Here is a 21,326-nt window from a genome sequence, read left to right as displayed (position 1 = left end):
TTTTAAATATTTTTAATTTTTATTTATTTATGATAGTCACAGAGAGAGAGAGAGAGAGGCAGAGACACAGGCAGAGGGAGAAGCAGGCTCCATGCACCGGGAGCCTGATGTGGGATTCAATCCCGGGTCTCCAGGATCGCGCCCTGGGCCAAAGGCAGGCGCCAAACCGCTGCGCCACCCAGGGATCCCTGTACCTCAATGACCTTAATATTGATTTTAACCTGCATTTTTTAAAATATATTTTTAGCCTTCATTCTTGATTCTAATCTGAATCTTAATGTTTTCTTCGGTGGCCCATTTGATTTGATGATATGCCGAGATTTTTGTTTTAACTTCTTTGATGTCATATCACCTTGATTTTAGATATTTACATAATCTCACTGAAGAAACCTCCTGACTCCAGGCCCTATTTCTAAATGACACAGCTGCCATATGGGGAATCAGATAGTTATTTCATGGCGATTTATGGTTCTAAATCTTCTCATTTTCTAAGAGTCAGCCATTCTCCAGTCCATCTCCATTGAAAATAATTTGTCATGGGCAAAAGAGCACCATGAATAGATGCTTATATTTATACTACAAAAGACAGATGTGAAAGCAGAGTAGTTGGTGCTGTATTTTTAACACCACTGACCTAAATGAACTTCTGTGGCTCTCTTTTTTTTTTCCTGGATATAATCAGAAGGGTTTGGAAAGAAGTGGGCATAAGCTATACAATGATTTTTTTTTTTTTTTGATAACAGAGTGATACGAGCAGACAAAATGCCTACTGCTTTTAAGGGATTTGAAGCCAATGGGTTTCTTCAAATGTCACCTATTTAGTTACTCATTGTCCATGTGTCCACCAATGACTAGAATGACCAGGATTTCCAATTGTTTAACACTGGTTAAATAGACAGAATATACTGGTTTTAAAATAGAGCCCTATCTACAGGCACAAAAGAGAAAACACACAGTTAGTAGCTACCTGATGACAAACATCTGGTATATATACCACTGTATGAATTGGTAATGTCTGCATTTTGACTTGAAATATTTTATCTATAGAAACCTCTAATCCAACTTCTAAAAAACTCTCACTCTATTCTTCCATTCCAAATACTGCTAACAGCATGTAGCCTTTGGGTCTTATCAATTCCAGTTTGGCTTTACCCTCCTGATCCTAAACTTTCAGAGCCAGTATTCTTTTTTCATGGAAACTTTTGGCACCTAAGGAACTGACCATTTCCTAGGATTTATTGAATAGTGATATTAGTTTATCCTCATCTATCTACTTTTATATCATTAAGAGCTAAATTTCCCAAGAGAATGCTCTTACTTTTTTCCCCAAACATGACTAGTATTCCATTTCTAATCCTAATCATTTCTCTGCCAATCACGCTCTGCCCTGCATGCACACTTTCAGCCCTACAGTGAAATTTACCTTTTTTCAAGCTAATTTTACAAAAGCAACTACAACTGTATATTCACTTCAAAAATGATAGCCTGGGATAAATTATGCTACTTGGGGTCACAAAAGAGTGGAGATCTGTGCTGTCTTCAATTTAGGAGAAATTTCATCCACAAAATTTCACACTGTCACTGTGATGATGTCATTCTTTTTGTCATGCCTACATTTCCCAGCTATTTACTCTCCAATAATGACAAGACAGTTTTCAAAATACTGTGCAAAATCTGGTGTATGTATATGTATATATGGATGTATCCTTTTACATTTCCATTATTCATTACCTGATGATTAATAGAATTTCAATAGTGCTTTGATGAGCACTCATGCTGCCACACATTCAAGAAAGAACAAGACAGATGCAGTTTACTTACCAATTCAGAATTGTATGTAACAATTGACTGTAGTCTTCTGGCAAATACATTCTATTCCCCTCATCCATACTTTCTCTACTTCTTGCAATACCAGACAAAACCACCAACATAATAAAAGTTGTATCTGTTCGGTATCTAGTGATTCTCTAAAAAGCCAGCAGAATATGGAATGTCTGTTTCACATTTTGAGTCATACATCATTTTTCCATAACTTTTTATATGTAATATTTTCTTCTTTCAAATGTTGCCTATCATTAAACATTTAGCATTGTATCTTATGCCCTTATATTGAGATAGCATATACTATTTGTAATAAACTAAAATAATTCATGTGATATTGATCAACATGACCTCAACTTCCTCCTCAGCTTGACAAACTTTAAGCAAGTTTCTTCTTGACTACAGACTTCTGGCCACCCCTTTCTTAGAGCATTTACTTTAGAAAACTAACTTATAATTGCAAATTCTTCCTCTGCTCCTTTGAAATGTAGATAAATCTTTTCCCAGTCTATTGCCAGTTTTACAATGCAGGAATGTCTTTCTCAAGGACTTGGAAGCCCTCCTGTTGAAATGTAATCAGCAAACATAGATTCCTTATCTCCCAATCTGTGTGATGGTAGGATTCTAAGTTCTATAAGCACCAATCAGCAAACACATATGGTGTAATCACATTGACTAATCTTTCTAATGTTCTTCAATACTTTTTCACTAGCTCACCCCAGGCTTTAAAAACTATACTGTCTTTTGCTTCAATGGAATTGAATTCAATCTCTCTCCATATTGCAATAGTTTTGAGTAGAGTCTTGTTCTCTAATTTGATCCAGTGCAAATTTTTGACAATATCCCTAACTCCACATAATTATATTAATGTGAAATAAAATGGGCTTTCTACTGTGTGATAATAAGCAGCAAGAAATCTAGTTTCCATTTATGAAGCAACTATCTGCAATTCTATTCAGTGTCTGATTTTATATCTAGTACTATATGTGTAGTATTTTGTTTAATTTCCATATTTGATTGCTATTTGATTTGATTATCTTTTTTTGATAACCAATTCTGATCTTACTAGAGCTGATAACATTGTATTTACTGAAGCTAACTACCAGAAGGGTCATGGAAAAGGATTAAAATGCATTCATATTAATGAAAGCATAAAAGTTTTACCTAGACAGCTTTCAGAATATACATTCAACAAAACACAATTGATCTATCTTCTTTTGTTTCATATATTAGCTTAAATTTGGTCTTTAGTCAGAAAAACCTATTTGAGGACACAGAATCTTTTTCATATTGATGTTATGAGAAAGAAAAAGTAATGGACCTGTATTACCTCTTTAAAAATGAAAAGGCCAGCCTAGACTATATATAAACCAACCTTTACCCTACCTTCACATAGATAATAGACAACATATGCCTCTTTGGTTTATGTGAAATACACCTTTTGGTCTCATGTCTAAAATCACTATTTAAATACTCAGAAACAAAAAAAAAGCACATTTTATTATGTTTATTATGTTTTTTTTTTTTTCTTTTTTGAGAACACTAAATGCTCAACATCTCTCAGCATCAGGGAAATATAAATTAAAACCACAATAAGATACCATCTCACTTCAGGCAAAATGGCTAAAATTAACAAGTCAGGAAATGACAGATGTTGGTGAGGTGCTGAGAAAGGAGAACCCTCATACACTGGTGGTGGAAATGTAAGCTAGTGCAACCATTTTGGAAAGCAATATGGAAGCTCCTCAAAAGTTTAAAATAGGGGGTCCCCTGAGTGGCTCAGAGGTTTAGCGCCTGCCTTTGGCCCAGGGCATGATCCTGGAGTCCCAGGATTGAGTCCCAGATTGTGCTCTGCACGGAGCCTGCTTCTCCCTCTCCCTGTGTCTCTGCCTCTCTCTCTCTCTCTCTGTGTCTCTCATGAGTAAATAAATAAAATCTTAAAAAAAAAATTAAAATAGAGGGGCACCTGGGTGGCTCAGTGGTTGAGTGCCACCCTTTGGCCCAGGACATGATCCTGGAGTCCCAGGATTGAGTCCCACATCGGGTTCCCTTCATGGAGCACGCTTCTCCCTCTGCCTGTGTCTCTGCCTCTCTCTCTCTATGTCTCTCATGAGTAAATAAATAAAATCTTAAAAAAAAAAAAAGTTGAAAATAAGACTACGAGTCAGCAATTGCACTACTGGGTATTTACTCTAAAGATACAAATGTAGTGATCCAAAGGGCACTTGCATCCCAATGTTTATAGCAGCAATGTCCACAATAGCCAAACTGTGGAAAGAGCCCAGATGTCCATTAACACATGAATGGATAAAGAGGATGTGGTATATATATATATATACAGTGGACTACTACTCAGCCATAAAAAGAAAAGAAAAAAGAATCTTACCATTTGTAACAACATGGATGGAACTAGAGGATATTATGCTAGGTGAAATAAGTCAATCAGAGAAAGACAGTTATCTTATGATCTCACTCATATGTGGAATTTAAGAAATGAAACAGAGGATCATAGGAGAAGAGAGGAAAAAAAAAAACAAGATGAAATCAGAGAGGGAGACAAGCCATAAGAGAAACTTAGCCAATATTAAACAAAGGGTCTCTGTAGAGGGGGAGATGGGTAAGGGGATGGGGTAACTGAGTGATGAACATTAAGGAGGGCATGTGATGTATGAGCACTGGATATTATACAAGACTGATGAATCACTGACTTCTAACTCTGAAACTAATAATACATTGTATGTTACTTAATTGAATATAAATAAAATTTAAAAAGAAAAAATAAAACACTAAATGTAGCTACTAAATAATCTTTAAATTAGGCTATATTTAAAATGTTCTAAAGTATTTAAAGCTCTCTATATAATAAGAATTACATTTCATTTTCCACATATACTGAGTATCCCAAAGAGTAAGTTACTGAATATTTTTAGGCATAGCTTGGGAACATAAAGCCTATTGAGAGTACGTATATCATACTTTCTAGTAATGGATGATATTTACTCTTCAAAGGAGATAAAAAAGAAAATCGAGACAAGTCTTACAATTTAGTAAATGAACCCACTCAAAATCAGAATGGATCAGCTTCTGGGTTAAACCCTCTGGATAAAACTCTGGATAAAAATAGGTAAGCAAATATTAGGTATTCCTAGATTAAAATGGGATATTTGAATATTATTTACTTTACGATATCTTTAATCACCTTATTGTCTTATTTTATTTTTCAGATAGTATGTGACCTTCATTCACTTGGAAAAAAAGCAAAAGCATAATATATTTATATATATCTCAGTACCTTTTAATGAAGCTCTCGGAAGAGAATATGTTTTCACATTAGCAGAAAAACTGTAGAATAGAAAAGAGGAAGGCCAAAATGAGAAGAAAGAAAAGAACTAAAATAAAAAAGTTTTAAGTAGGAGAAAGACTGTAAGATATGAAGGAAAAATCATATCTTGTCTAATTAAATTAAAATGTCCAGTGAATTTTATATTCTTTAATGAAGCCTATATTTTTACATAGAGCACATAATCTTTATTATATTTACCTTCTTCAGATGGAGAACATGTTTTCCCCTTCTGCTTCAGTGAAACTTTGATTCACATTATGTATATTATTTTGTTGACAAGTCTTATATATTTATCTTCTAATAGTTGCTGTTAATTAGGGAGGGGAAAATTTTCTGCATTTCTACATGATCAGATTATTGCTCTAGAAACTAACTTCTTTCATTTGTAAATTGAGTGATTTGCATACGAATTGTTTCACTAGCTTTTTTGGCTTGCCACTAAGGTAGTATCATAGTATCATATGATACAGACCTTCCTTAAAAAAAAATATTTTATTATTTATTCATTGGAGACACACACACAGAGGCAGAGACACAGACAGAGGGAGAAGCAGGCTCCATGCAGGGAGCCTGAGGTGGGACTGGATCCTGCTATTCCAGGCTGAAGGCAGCGCTAAACCACTGAGCCACCCTGGCAGCCCTGATACAGACCTTCCTATCTCAAATTTAAATTTAAAACAAAAGTAACTCATGGTGCTATATATGTATATATAACTATATATATTATTATATTTATGTAACTGTATATTATAATTATATGTTTATAAGATAATTATAACTGTGTAATAATTGCATATTATATTTTTTGGTGATTTTTTTCCTACAAAAAAGAATATGTGGATATTTTGTTTCTTTCCTTTTTTTTTTTTTTTCTCTCTCTGTAATATAATGCAGTATAAGCCAGCTAGATTCTGGGATGCATATAAGGGAGGAAAAATATATATATACACACACTTTTGTTTATGTGTGTGTGTGGATGTGTGCATGTCTAATAATATTTTATAACTATTTAAACATTTCTCACTAAAGTAGAGGGAGATAGACTAAGAAATTATAATCTTCCAGCCATCAAGATTTAAAGAGGTATCATTTATCTCATATGTGACTGGTATTGAATATCAATCTATGCATTAGAAAGGTTTAACCATATTTTTCAATAGTGCATGTAATAGGTGTTGATGGTACTGAGTAGAAGAGTTTTTTGACACATAAATTACTTATGTCCAGCATAATCATTCAGACTCTGACAGTTCAAATGCTTATCTTCACGGAGATGACTTTGCTCTTGCTAGTAAATGAAATTGACATAAGGGTTGTTGAAGGAAGTAGAATGAGGCATTTCAATTTCAATGTCAAAAACATTGAATCTTCTCATTTTGTTAAAGAATTTTGAGACCTATAGGGAGATTAGAAAGCTTGAAAATGCTAGTTTTGTTTCATCCTGTACTTTTTAAATATGCACTGAGTGATTAAAAGGGTTTATAGGATAAAATACAAGAATATCCATGTAAATTAATACAGTAAGTTTCTTGAATGAGTTTGGTTGAATGCAAATGAATGAAAGGTTTTAAATTATTCAAAATCTTGACTAAATATTTAGAGGTTAGAGTTCAAATATCTCTTCAGATACAGAGAGCTTTTGAAATTTAGGAATTAGTTGAATATCTTAATTTCTTAAAATAATCTGTGGTTATAAATAAAGGGCAATTATGTAGATATTAGAAGATGACAATAATTACTGGAGATTAAATTTCCAGATGATTTCTGTAATTATTTAAGACTTAACCTTTAGAATAGCTAATGAGTATACTGAAGGAGAAAGTTAATTTGATGGAAGAAAAATATTATCTGGTACCTGGTGATGAGCATTATAAACATGAAGATTAATGTCAAGACAAATATTTACTAATGTATTTGAGGTTTTTTTAAAGCCATACATTATATATAATGGAAATAACTTTAATATCATGGCTTGGTTTACTTACAATTTATTTCATAATTTTTACATGTCATGTGATATTATCCTTTTAATTTTTTTGAACATTTAAAATGAAAAATCATTTTGTCATGGGCTATACAAAAACAGCTCTGATTTCCCAGACCTGATTTGGCCCGAGGGCCATAGTTTGCTAATCCCTGTTCTATACAGCAGGTCCCCCCTTGAACAAAAAAGTATGAGGCATGCAAAAGGAGGAAAAAAGTCTGAAGAGCCAATTTAATCAGTAGTACAAAAAATCAGATATAACACATCTGTTGGAACTATAGGATAGGGAGGAATAATTTGTTAAAAACCCTAATGGAAAAAAGTAGACAAAATTCAAGACCACATGTATTTTCAACACAGATTAATGCTCAAAGAAAGAACCAAATTTATATGTTAGAAATAACATAGTAATAGAACTAAAGAATATTATTGAGGGATCATCAGTTGACTCAGAGCAACTGAGAAAAAATTAGAAAGCTTGAAGAGAGGCAAATAGAAATTACCTAAACTGAAATGATATGAGAGAAAAAAGTGGAAGTAAAAGAATCAACAATAATAAACAGAAAAACCTAAGAGCTATAATTCAATATCAAGCAGTCTAATGTATGCATATTTAGAATCCCTAAAGAAGAAAGAAAATGGAGCAAAAGAAATGTCTGAAGAAATTAAGGACAAAATATTCCAAAATTAGTGACAGATAAGAAGATCAGAAAACATCAAGGAAAAATAAAATGAAAATAAAAATCAACACTTAGTCATACCATATTTTTACCTCATAAAACCAAAGAGAAAGGGAAAAATTTGAAGACTACTAACAAAAGATATCTATGTTACCTACAGTGGAACAGAAGTAGGAATTAAAGCCAACTGTCTATCAGACTCTATGTTAAGGAAACAGTAAAAGTTAATAACTTAAATATTGCGTATGGCTGCTTTCATGCTACAGTGAGGGAATTGAGTGTTTACAAAATCTAAAAAGAGGCAGGTTAAAAATAAAAGGATGAAGAAGTAAGTGTCATCCTTAATACTATCCAAAAAAATAATAATTTTCAGTCATTGTAGGGTTCAAATATAGAATTATCAGAGATAAAGAGGGAATTACAAAATCATAAAAGCATTAATTTTCTAAGAGGACAGAACTATCCTCATTACATATAGATTCAGTAACAGACTTTAAAAATGCATGAGGTAAAAGGTGGTAGATCTGAAGGGAGAAATAGATAACTCCACAATTATAGTTGAAGATGTAAACATTTCTGTCTTAGTAGTAGGCAGGACCTACTAGGCAGAAATTCAGTAGGGAAATAGATGGCCTGAATAACACTATCAGAGACACTGACTGATGTTTATAAAATACTCAATGCAATAAGGACAGAAAACACATTCTTCTCAACTGCACATGTAACACAATCCAATCTAGACCATATTCTAGGTTATCAAACAAAATTAAAAAAAAAGACTCAAGTATATTTTCAGACAATAAATAGAAGTTAATAATATAATGATATTATGATTTTATTTAATTTGCTTACTGGTGAAATAATAAACATAAGTTAGTCTAAAAATAAAATATATTGGGGTACCTGGGTGATTCAGTGATTGAGCATCTACCTTTGGCACAGGTTGAGATCCTGGGGACCTGGGATGGAGTCTGAGTTCTGCATCAGGCTCCCTGCCAGGAGCCAGCTTCTCCCTCTGCCTATGTCCCTGCCTCTATCTCTGTGTCTTTCATGAGTAAATAAATAAAATCTTTTAGAAAATAAATAAATAAAATATTTTTATCATACTAATAAAATTTTAATAAAAAATCATGTGAATTCTAGGAACCAAATTTTACAAAGTGGTGGTATGCATATTGTGCGACTGGTTGTGCAATAACATTCTAGAGAATGAAAAAGAGAACACTGAAAACAGCTTGGTAGGTTTTTAAATAAAATTAAATATACACCCACCATATAACCAGCAACTACACACTTGGTATTTATCTTAGAGAAATGAAATTGATGCTGACTCTAAATATTTACATGACTATCCCTAGGATCTTATCTTTCCTTACTGTCTTACTTGTCATGTAAGAGGGGAAGGGAAGACTGTTATTTAAGGGCGGGGGGTGAGGGAGGGGAAGGGGAGGGGGGGATGGAGGGGACGGAGGGAGGGATGCGTACGGTAAGGGAATGGCAGGTAAGTGAAGGTCGGGAAGGGAGGTACTGGAATTACGGGCAAGGCAAGGGAGGGAAGGGGAGTGGGGGGGGGAGGATCTTGGTTTCTTTTTTTTCTTTTCTTCTTTTTTTTCTGTTCTCTTTCTTTTCTTTCTTTTCTTTTCTTTTCTTTTCTTTTTTTTCTTTTCTTTTCTTTTCTTCTTTTCTTTTCTTTTCTTTTCTTCTTTCTCTTCCTTTCTCTTTCTTTCTTTTAGACTTCAACTTTTAGAGCAATTTTAGTTTCACAGAAAAATTCATAGGAAGGTACAGAGTACTGTATTTGCTTTTCCCCAACGCATACATAGCTCCTCTCATTATCAGTATCATTCACCAGAGTAGTGTATTTATTACTATTGATGATACATACTTTGACATAGCATAATCACCCAAAGTTAATATTTTATAATGGGGTTCATTTTTGGTGTTATGCAATCTATGGGTTTGGACAAATTATGGCAAGTGCCTATTTTTATGATAACATACAGAGTATTTTTACTGCCTTAAAAATCCTCTAGGTCCTTCCAGTTCATCCCTCCTTCCACCTCACCTCTAGCAACTATTGATTGTTTTGCTGTGTCCATAGTTTTGCCTTTCTAGGATGTCAGATAGTTGGAATCATACCATACAATAAATAGCCTTTTTCGATTAACTTTCTTCAAGTGATAGTGTGCATTTAAGTTTCCTCCATGTATTTTCACGGCCTTATAACTTTTTTTTTTTTTTTTTTTTTGGTGCTGAGTAATATTCTGTCTGGGTGTACCACTGTTTATTTATTCATCTACTGAAGGACATCTTGGTTGCTTCCAAGTTTTGGCAGTTATGATAAAGCTGTGCAAATATCTGTGTGCAGATTTTCATGTGGATGTAAGTTTCCAGTTCATTTGGGTTAAGACCAAGGAGCTTGATTACGGAATCTGCAAATAGTGGAAGTTTAACTTCTTGACAATTTGAATGTCTTTTACTTCTTTTTGGTGTCTGATTGCTGAGGGTAGGACTTCTAGTATTAGGTTAAATAACAGTGGTGAGGGTGGACATCTCTGTCTTGTTCCTGACCTTAGAGGAAAAACTCTGTTTTTCCCCATTGAGGATAATATTAGCCTTGATTACTGTAGCTTTATGTTGTGCTTCAACATCAAGTGGCGTCAGTCTTCCAGTCTCATTCTCCTCCAATATTGTGTTGGCTATTCAGAGTCTTTTGCCTTTCCATATTAACTTTAGAATTATGTTATGATAGCTATAAAATAACTTGCTAGAATCTTTATTGAAATTTCAATTAGTCTATAGATCAATTTGGAAGGAACTAACATCTTACATCATTCACTGATTAACCTGACATATAAAGTCCTAGACTTCTCCCAAACTCATGACAATTATGTTGGGCCACTCAGCTTAATGCTTCTCATGAGGTTGACTGAGACATTAGGAGGGGCTACAACATAGCTAATTTTTCTTTGTGCTCAATGATACTTGCTCTTCTTTCCAAATGTATTGATCCATAATATTCTACATGCTAATTTCATTTTTTTCCAAGAACACAGCCTGAATTGTTGTAATAGTAAGTCATCATCTCAAGATTCCTATCTCTTATGGAATTAGCTAGGGAGAGTTGACTGGGTTTCAGCCTTCTCTTTCTGGTCTTGGTCCTTAAACCTTAACCTGACTTATCAGCTTCCCAGTACCTCCAAATGAATTTTCAAAATATATTATTCAGCTCTTTTAACTATCATTAGTTAGAGAGCTGGTCAGAATGATCTAATCTGCCATTTCTATCAAAGCATTCCTTTTTTCAGCAAGGCAACTTAAAAGTTAATTCTAACATTAAACATTTTTAGATTACACTGTGAGTGTTGGTGCCATTGTCAGTAATGAAGTGGATAAAACATAGATCTGATTAATGTCTAATATTCTTATGTCAACCCTCAATAATGTTTATATAGAAGATATTTTAATTCTAATATAAGTGAATTATTAATTTAAAAAAGCATAATTCCTTCTAAATACAATGTAATGTTTCCAAAAAGAAACCCCAGAAACCCATATTAAAAATTTCATATAGGGACTCCTAGTTGGCTCAGTGGTTGAGCATTTGCCTTTGGCCCAGGGCATGATCCTGGAGTCCTGGGATCGAGTCCCACATCGGGCTTCTCTCTCTGCCTGTGTCTCTGCCTCTCTCCCTGTGTCTCTCACAAATAAATAAAATCTTTAAACAAATAAATAAATAAATAAATCATACAAAAAATCAGGTGATAATTTTAACCTATAAAATAAATAAGTGAATAAATAAATCTCTATATAATATATATACAAACACACAAATTCTCTCTCTATATTAACTTTCTTCACTTTCACATCTCAGATTTAAAACATTATCCATATTGCCTTTTTTAAGGCCCTAATATAAGTAAAATAGAGATTATTGTCTTTATATTTGCTGCTTCAAGATTTAGTTACCTGTTTTTCTCACATTCATGCCCAGCAAAATCTAAGAATGGTAATAACTGCATCTGAGTGTACAATTTGGTTGCATTCTTGTATCAGTAAGTTCTTTCTATAAAGCTTAATTCAATTTGAATCATTGGGCTATCATTCTTGGGATGAGGTAGCTGTCATAAGTTCAGCACTTTGCATCTTATAGAATTTAGTATCTCTTAAGGTTTCTTTTAAGTGTTGTGTGTGTACTGTTGCTTCAATTTCCGCCAACTGCCTCAATTCCCATAGTCTGCCCTTCCATGCGCATACCTTATTATATAAAATCTACTTGGAAAAAAAATAAAAGAAACTGAAGGTATATTGTATATTTGTGAGCTGAATTAAAGGAGAGTAATTATGTTCTTGTCCTGGAGCACCATATATTTTAATTTATACTTTTTACAAAAATATTATAATTGTTGAAAATGATTGTGGATAATTTGCCTAACAGTAGTGCTTTGTTTTTTCTAATGTTGATAGCAGTCATTGATAGTGCAATAGAAACTTCTTTGGATACCTGTGACAAGTTGGGAACAGGAACTCCCCTTTTTATTTAAGTATATAATTGTAAGCATTAATGAGTTTTCAGTATGTTTTCTGTATGTTTGTATTTCTCCGTATCTACACAGAAATTGGCATTGCATGTTGCCATGTATCACTTTGATTTGTTTAAATAGATATATATGGAGCTTCTTTCCTAGTCCTCAAACAAGGTGGAATTATCCCTTACATATTGACTCCCTGTCACATTTTGTAGAACATGGCATCAATAGCCAGACTCCATGACATTTAATAGGAATAATCAGTCATAAATTTTCTTTTTAGTTAAATTCCAGTGAATAAATAGGTGCTGTCATCCCTAAGAATAAACAATGGCACATTCAATAGTATAATACATATATTTATTTCATATAATTGTGTTTCATAATTTTTGAAGGTCAAAACCACTTATAATAAACTTCAAAAAGTTTATTATGTAAAATGACCTAAAAAATATATCTAAGGGGAGTCATGCCAAACCTTGTAAAGGAAATATTTTAATCACACAAGGAAATAACTGCCATGTCAAATGGATACTAATACTAACATACTCAAAGTGGATATACTAAATATTCAAAATTTTAGATTTTAAATGTTTTAACTTCAAGACCCATAATTTTTTAAGTGAAGCTCAACTTTTCTGGTTGAAATTCACTGTTCATATTTATTTTATATTCCCATGTTGGTCCTTGTATTATAAAAGAAAAACTAAGCAGGCTATTAGGTCACAGAATTGAGTTTACATTGCAGGTTTTATTAATTCTGTGACCTTGAGTAATTCTTAGTTTTTGTTTCCTTTTCTGAGAAATGAAGATAACGGAGTATGTTATTATTATTTTTTTTTTTTTCTAAAAACAGAGGGACTACAATACAGCTTCAGAGGTATGGTTTGTGTCTGTTTAGGAGATGGCTGTGCATGTCCTTATAGGACATGAATTATTAAGGGTTATGAACATTTTTTGTATAAAGAATGAAGAGTTATTGAGAATTTAAAAAGAAAATAATTTTTTTTCCTAAGTAACTATCAAATTGGAATCTATAAAACATTGGTAAGTGGAATTTGGGGGTAAATAAAATTAATAAATAAGAGAAAATTATCACTGCAATTAAGTTGTAAAATCCTGAGCTCTAAATTAGGATTTAACAGGATTATATACTTGAACAATATACAATGTGGAATGAATGTCTGACTGAACTGAGGTAGGGTGGAAAAAGAACCCATATTTGAAGCTAGCTATGATGTTGCTTTAATAGGGAGAACATTTTTTTTATTTTCATTTTTTTAGGACTATTTATTTATTTATTTATTTGACAGAAAGCACAAGGAAGGGGAGTGGCAGGCAGGGTAAGAGGGGGAAGCAGACTCCCTGCTGAGCAGGGAGCCTGATGTGGGACTCAATCCCAAGACCCTAGAATCATGACCTTAGCCAAAAGCAGGCATTTAACTGACTGAGCCACCCAGTTGCCCTGCAGTGAGAACATTTTAAATGATACAGGAAGTAAAAGAGAAAAGTTGGGGTGGGGAGAAGACAAGTTCAGTTCAAGAGAGGACAATAAAACAGTTCAAAATATTCACTCATTCATCACACAGTATTTATGAAATTCCTCATCAGTGCCTGACCTCTTATCAGGCTTTGGTAATAGACATAGGCAGGACTCTGTCTTCCACCATGTTCTCATTGCCTATAATAGACCAAGACTGGATTTAGTAGCCATATTTAATGGATGTCAGAGATCCAGCATTAAGTAACCAGTGCCACTTAGTGATCAGAGTCTTCACTTCTTGCCCCATTCCTATGTTTCCATGCTACATAAGCCTCAGAAAAAAAGCTACAGAAATAGCTGTTATAAACTCTCTTCTAAAGTTTGCAAGTGGGAATACAGAGCCAGGTACAATCAGTTTTATAGAATAAAGAAATAGCCTACATTGTTAAGATGTAACATTGTAACTTTTATCTATGGTACATATTTTAAGCCTAAATGACTCTATTATTTTACATTTTCCATATCTATTTTTAAAATACAGAACTGATTTAATTTTAATGCAGAAAAGAGGATTAAAACAAATGGTGTTATTGTGAAAACATAGACATTACATATAAGAATATACATTATGAGTGTTGAAAACACTTAATTCTTTTTTCTTTAATTTTTAAATTTGAACAGATAAAATAATGTTGGGCTAAAGATTATATGTGTGATCATGTGTTGTATTAGTCTGCTCAGGCTGCTATAACAAAATAGCATAGAGTGGGTGGCTTAAATGACATTTATTTTCTCCCAGTTCTGCGAGCTAGAGGTCTAAGATCCAAGCCCTAAGTGATTTGGTTTTTGGTTTGTGGTTAGAGCTTTCTTCCTGCTTGCAGACAGTCACCCTCTCCCTGTGTCCTCACATCACCTTTCCTTGGTGCATGTGCATCCATGAACACACATACACAGAGTGAGATCTCTGATGTCTCTTTTTATGAGGACAGTAGTTTTATTAGAGCACGGCCTTACCCTTGGGATTCATTTAACCTTAATTACTTCCTTCAATGCCCTATCTCTAAATATAGCCACACTGGGGTTTAGGACTTCAACATAGGAACTTGAGGAGGATATAAACATTCAGTACATAACAGCTGTCTTGAAAGTGAATAATGGATTTATGTTGAAATGATTAATCTACGGTGAGAATTGTTTACTTTTAGCAGTTTCACCATAGTGTTCTTTAAATTTCTTCTTGAAATTTTTCTTTATAGTGTGATATATATTACTGGCTACTAAATCTCATTTTTCCTGAAAGAATAGTGAATGTAAAATTTTGTTCTATTTTCTTCATCATAAGATTGGAAAGAAGTCATGTTTTCCTAAACTCAACTCATATTGATAAGTGACTATACTACCTTATAATTTTGGATGTGTCCATGTACTCATGAATTTTCCCATAGCAATGCAAAGTGAAGACACGATTCTCATGTATCCTGTGATACAGTGGGGACCTGAAAAATTCACAAAGCAGTTAATTATGAGGACAGCAGTCAGCATCAGAACAAATGCAAGAGCATATGTTCTCAATGATGCTCATTCTTGAAGTTTTTATTTTGTTATGTTTTGTTTGTGTGTTCAATTGGAAGGTTTGCAGAGGTAGAAAAGGTAGATATTGAAACCACAGCAAAGGCAACTGCAAAATTTGAGTGTTAATTGTCAGTCTGAAATCAATTAAAACCTTGTCAAGAAAGGGATACATAGAAAGTAGAAGCCAAAAAGGAGGAAATGAGCTGCAAAAAAATTCTAAAGTGTGTATTTACTAAGTTTAGGGATAAAAAGCCAAAAAAATCAGAATTAATAATCATATGGCAACTACAGAGGTTTGACTTTAGCGATGAAATTAATTACTTCTGACAAATGCCCACTTGATTCTACTTATTTTGGAATCAATTCTATCAGTAACCATACAAAACTATGTTAATAATGATAGTATAATATGATTGGATTTGGGGCCAAGCCAGTTATTTCACATTTAATCCCAAAGACTAAAAGTGATAATTGAGAATAAAAGACACTATGTATACTGCATTCAGGATTTACCAGCTCTTGAGTGTCACCACTCTGCCCTAGACCCTCATTACCTTAGTTTTCTCATTTCCCACAGATTTGGTGTTTCAAGCTACTTCCCGTATAAATAATTGGAAAGATAAAATGCAAAGGTAGGATGTCATCTGAGGTAGCTGAGTGCCTTGTAGTCATTTATTTCTTTTATTTTAGGAGGAGGGACAGATCATTGAATAGTTTCAGCCCCCAAACCAAGCTAAAGAGCATTCGAGAGAATCTTTTAAAAGTTAGATTATATTTGATGGAAGGGGAAATTAACATCTAAATCCTCAAGTGACTGGCTGCTTAGTCACCATGCTTATAACCATTCCTTGTGGTACAGAAGTGAGAAAGGACTTAAACAAATGATATGACCACATATCCAAGCAGATAGAGGAGAAAATACACCCCACATTCAAGCTCAGAGTTTATGAAAGGCATTGAATGTGTAGCCTACATGTACATACAATTTGCAGAAATGTGAGTAGTACAGAAGTTGTCCCATGAGATTGGGGTCTTATGGTTTTCCTGTGAAAACCACAGCATGGTACAAGAGGTAAGTCATATGCTAGAAAAAGGGTAAGTGACCATGCCACTTGCAAAAGAACCATTTTATTCTGAGAGCAGCTAGGAATTAGAATGGAATGTCTTAATAAAAGACCATTATTAATGGATCCCAAGCCTTCTATGTAATGAGTGATAACCCCAGCAGATTTTACTGCAAGCTCATTACAGCATTCATTTAAGGAATCATATGCAGGTCACATATAAGTACATAAGATAAGCAAGGAAGCAATATCTGTATTTCTCCTTTTTTGGTCCTTCTGAGTCATATAAATCATTGTATTGTATCTTAATCATTTGACTTTGGGAAGGGAAAGCAAGGATTATTAGGTGTCTCCTGTACTTTTCATTGTTGTTTAAGGGGAGGAGGGATTACCTCTCTTCAAAAATATTTATTTCCTAAATGGGGCAATATTTTATCCCTTTAAATAGTTCTTTTTTTTTTATTTTTTAAAATTTTTATTTATTTATGATAGTCACAGAGAGAGAGAGAGGCAGAGACACAGGCAGAGGGAGAAGCAGGCTCCATGCACCGGGAGCCCGACGTGGGATTCGATCCCGGGTCTCCAGGATCGCGCCCTGGGCCAAAGGCAGGCGCTAAACCGCTGCGCCACCCAGCGATCCCTAAATAGTTCTTTATATCATTTTTTCTTTCTTTATATCATTTTAAAATTCATTCTACCAATTAAGACTTCATTCTTCATGGTGTGTACATATGATGAAGAGAGAAGAAAGGGAGTAAAAATAATGCCAGCCGCTATGAAAAATAACTCCACACACACACACACACACACACACACACAAAAGCACAATAAATTCCAACAAGATCCCAGTCTTCCTACTTGGTAGGAGGCAATATCCAAAATACTCAGGATTAATGCATCTTTGGCTCCTCCACCCAATACATGACTTCACAGCTCTATACTGCTGTTCATACAGCTGGCTGACAGAAAAGGAAGTATTATGGTGATCAAACCTGGAAGGTATGAATAGAACTCCTGCATTAATGTGCAGGTGTGCAGGATCTCCCACTTCCCTTCACCCACTTTACCCAGCCCCTCAGCCTCCTCTCCTCTGGCATCCATCAGTTTGTTATTTGTATTTATAGGTCTGATTCTGCTCTTTGTTAATTCATTTGGGATGCGTGTGTGCGTGTGTGTGTGCTTGTGCATGCGTGTGTTATATTCCCTTTATGAGTGAAATTACATGGTATTTTTCTTCCTCAGTCTGACTTATTTCACTAACATAATACCCTCTAGGTCCATCCATGTTGTCTCAAATGCATGATCTCATCCTTTTGATGGCTCTGTAGCATTCTATTAGATAGATAGATAGATAGATAGATGATAGATTACTTTTTCCTTATCCATTAATCTATTATTGATGGGCACTTAGGTTGTTTCCATACCTTGACTATTGAAAATATTACAGTAAACATCAAGGTACATATATCTTTTCAGATTAGTGTTTTTGTTTTCTTTGGGCAAATACTCAGTAGTGGAATTGTTGGATTATATGGCATTTCTATTTTTAGCTTTTCTGAAGAACCTTCATTCTATTTTCCATAGTGGCCATACCAATTTACTTTTCCATGAACAGTGCACAAAGATTATTTTTCTTCACATCCTTGCCAATGCTTGTTACTTCTTGCCATTTTGATTTTAGCCATTTTAACCCATGTAAGTTTTTTCCCTTTTTTTTTTAAATTTAAATTCAATTGCCAACATATAGTATAACACCAGTGCTCATCCTGTCAAGTGCCCTCCTTAATGCCGGTCACCCAGTCACTCCATCCCCTCACTCTCCTCCCCCTTTCACAACCCTTTGTTTATTTTCCTGAATTAGGAGTCTCTCATGTTAACCAACATAAGGTGATAAATGTCTCATTGTTGTTTTGATTTGCATTTCACTGATTATGAGTGATTTTGAGCATCTTTTTATATGCTCTGCTAGCCATCTGTATGTCTTCTTTGGAAAAATGTCTATTTGTTTCTTCTCCCCATTTTTTAACTGGATTATTTGGTTTTGGGGTAATGAGTTATATAAGTTCTTTATGTTAATCTTGGATATAAATCCCTTTCAGGTATGTCATTTGCAAATATCTTCTCTCATTCAGTAAGTTGTCTTTTTGTTTTGTTGATGGTTTCTCCTGCTATGAAAAATCTTTTTATTTTGATGTAGTCCCAATAGTTTATTTTTGCTTTTGTTTGCCTTGCCTTAGGAGAAGTATCTTGAAAAATGTTGCTATGGCTGATGTCAAAGAAATTACTTTCTGTGCTCTCTTCTAGTATTTTTCTAGTTTCAGGCCTCATATTTATGTCTTTAATCAGTTGTGAGTTTATTTTTGTTTATGGTGTTAGAAAGCGGGGGCAGCCTGGGTGGCTCGGCTGTTTAGTGCCACCTTCGGCCTGGGGCGTGATCCTGGACCCGGGATGGAGTCCTATGTGGGGCTCCCTGTGTGGAGCCTGCTTCTCTGTCTGCCTGTGTCTCTGCCTCTCTCTCCCTGTGTCTCTCATGAATTAATGAATAAAATCTTTAAAAAAAAAAAGAGAAAGCAACCTAATTTCATTCTTTTACATATAGCTCTCCAATTTTCCCAGCACCATTTATTGAATGTTCATAGGAATTCTATTCATAATCACCCAAAACTGGAAGTAATCATTATGTCTTTTGAAAGGTGAATGGAAAAACAAACTGTGGTACATCCATACAGTGGAATACTATTCACCAATAAAAAGAATTCACTCTCAAGCCATGTGAAGACATGGATGAATCTTAAATGACTATAACTAAGTGAAAGGAGTGAATCTTAGAGTGTTATGTACTTTATGACTTCATTTATGAGATTCTGGAATAAGAAACATAGAAACAGAAACTAAATCAGTAATTGCCAGGGAAGTATGTCTGCTGTAAGTCAAGTTTTGACATGACTGCCCTGGTAAGAGACTATGAGCCCAAGGTCCCAACTAAGCTGTACTGGAGTGTCTGACCCAGAGAAACTATGATATAATGAGTGTTTGCTGTTTTTAAATACTAAAAAGTAGAATAGTAGGTCATGCTCTAAGTGAGACACATCATATGTGCTCATATTTCAATGGCTAGAATTAAGTTTTATGACCACATCTATATACAAAGGAAACTGGAAATTTCAGTCCAACTATACATGAAGAGGAAAAGAATCGAATGTACAGCTATTCAGTTTGTCTGCTTGTTTGCTTGTTTGGCTTTTTCTGGCCACTCTGTTTCCAATACAGATTACAGTCATTTTATCCTCAAAGGATTCCATTAGAATCAATCAGGATAATCCAGATTATGCTCACTTTAAAAAGGCAATGTCTCAGTGACTTAAAGCAGTTAAATTTCTCAGTCACAATAATGCTAGAACAGTCCAGCAGAGGGGCTCTAAATAGAGTGGTCATTTAGAGAGCCAGAAGAATGGAATCACCATCGTGTCATATAGTTCCATGATCACCATGGCAAGGGTAGGAGAACATGGAACTCAAATAATTTCTGCCAACATTTCCTTGGCTAAAGTAAACTTTTTTTTTTTTTTTTTTTTTTGAGAGAGAGAGAGGGAGAGAGAGAGAGAGAGATTGAGCATGAGTGCCTAGCAGGAGCAGCAGAGACAGAGGGGGAGAGAGAATTTTAAACAGGTGCAGAGCCTGATGTAGGGCTCAATCTCACAATTCTGAGATCACATCCCCAGCTGAAATTAAGTCAGATGCTTAACTGACTGAGCCATCCAGGCACCCCTAAACTAAGCTACTTTTAGTGCTAACTTCCAAAATTGTAGAGACATATGTGTCCAAAAGGAGAAATGTAATGTATATATTAGGTTTTAATGGCTAATTTATAAATCTGATTATGTTCATCTCAAAGACTCAAAATATCCAGCAACTAGGCAGTTCTCTGTATCAAGTCAATATTTGTATAGTTCATTTTGTATTGTCAAGCTATCAACTAAAAGAAAAGTTATTTTCCCTAATCATCCACTAAAAAATCATGAACAAGGAGAAAATGACCACTACAAACACTCCCTTTCACAAGAATGGAGATAGGAAATCACTCACAGCAATCTCTGGTTTGTTACGGTCGTGAAATCCTGCTAGATAACCTTTGTAAAAACTTCCTTTCCTGTAGGTTTGTAAAGTTCCTTAATTAGACTTATATTCCACTCTTTGGGAGGAAGAGCCTTGTCAAGTCTCTCCAATGTGTGTATGCTTCCTCATTTCTGTGAAGTCCTATCTTGCTTATCATGTACTGTGTCATCATCTAAAGTGATTATTGAGCAATTAGGTTCTCACTGGGGTCTGCACAACTTTCATAGTTTATATTCTGCTATTGAAAGTTTGTGGGCAAAAGAAATAGACAAAGCCACTAATTCATTAGACTGTTTCTGTCCTTGGTAAAACGAACCCTGCCCATACCCCTAAAACCATAAGCAGGCTTCTGATCTATTTGCTTCCAGAAATGTCTGAGTTCCAGTAATATACTCAATTTTTTTTTCCTAGACATAGGTCTTCAGTAGTCTTTATTTCTCAACTTCTTCAAATCTATTCATTCTCTTTCAACATGAAGTTATTTGAGATTATAGACTTGGGTGTTAGGGAAAGACCCTTAGTTTGTAGTTTGTCACAAGACTAAGTGACCTTATTTAATGGGAAACTTAATGGACATTTATTGCTTGAACAACTTTTTCTCATTTACTAGATTTTGAGACCTAAAAGCAGCTGGGCTTTCCAACCTGGCTAAGCCTCACATTTCTGGACTTTATTTTTTTTCTCTTACATTTCTGCCTGAAAACTGTCAATTCTTCTCTGTGCCCAAGCTCATC

General features: G+C 34.4%; 2 long non-coding RNA genes across 5 annotated transcripts in view; one reads left to right on the top strand and one right to left on the bottom strand.

The window, feature by feature from the left end:
• The window catches only part of LOC102156799, a 46,759-nt gene extending 40,903 nt beyond the window's left edge, over positions 1-5,856 (top strand). For 3 of the 4 annotated variants that reach the window (XR_005383952.1, XR_005383954.1, XR_005383953.1), the window contains 2 exons: positions 4,831-4,945; positions 5,046-5,856. This is a non-coding gene — a long non-coding RNA (uncharacterized LOC102156799). Of the gene's footprint in view, positions 1-4,804; positions 4,946-5,045 lie in introns of all 4 variants that reach the window. The other variant, XR_005383955.1, reaches the window with a different exon arrangement.
• Positions 1,828-20,725, bottom strand: LOC119867520. The gene is made up of 3 exons (XR_005383956.1): positions 20,563-20,725; positions 5,114-5,163; positions 1,828-1,967 (listed from the first exon to the last, which is right to left on the bottom strand). It is a non-coding gene; the product is annotated as an uncharacterized LOC119867520 (long non-coding RNA).
• Between the last annotated feature and the right edge of the window lie 601 nt (positions 20,726-21,326).

The sequence above is a fragment of the Canis lupus genome, chromosome 34 (genome assembly GCF_011100685.1).
Source record: "Canis lupus familiaris isolate Mischka breed German Shepherd chromosome 34, alternate assembly UU_Cfam_GSD_1.0, whole genome shotgun sequence".
NCBI classification, from domain to species: domain Eukaryota; kingdom Metazoa; phylum Chordata; class Mammalia; order Carnivora; family Canidae; genus Canis; species Canis lupus.
This window is presented reverse-complemented; position numbering and strand designations above follow the sequence as displayed.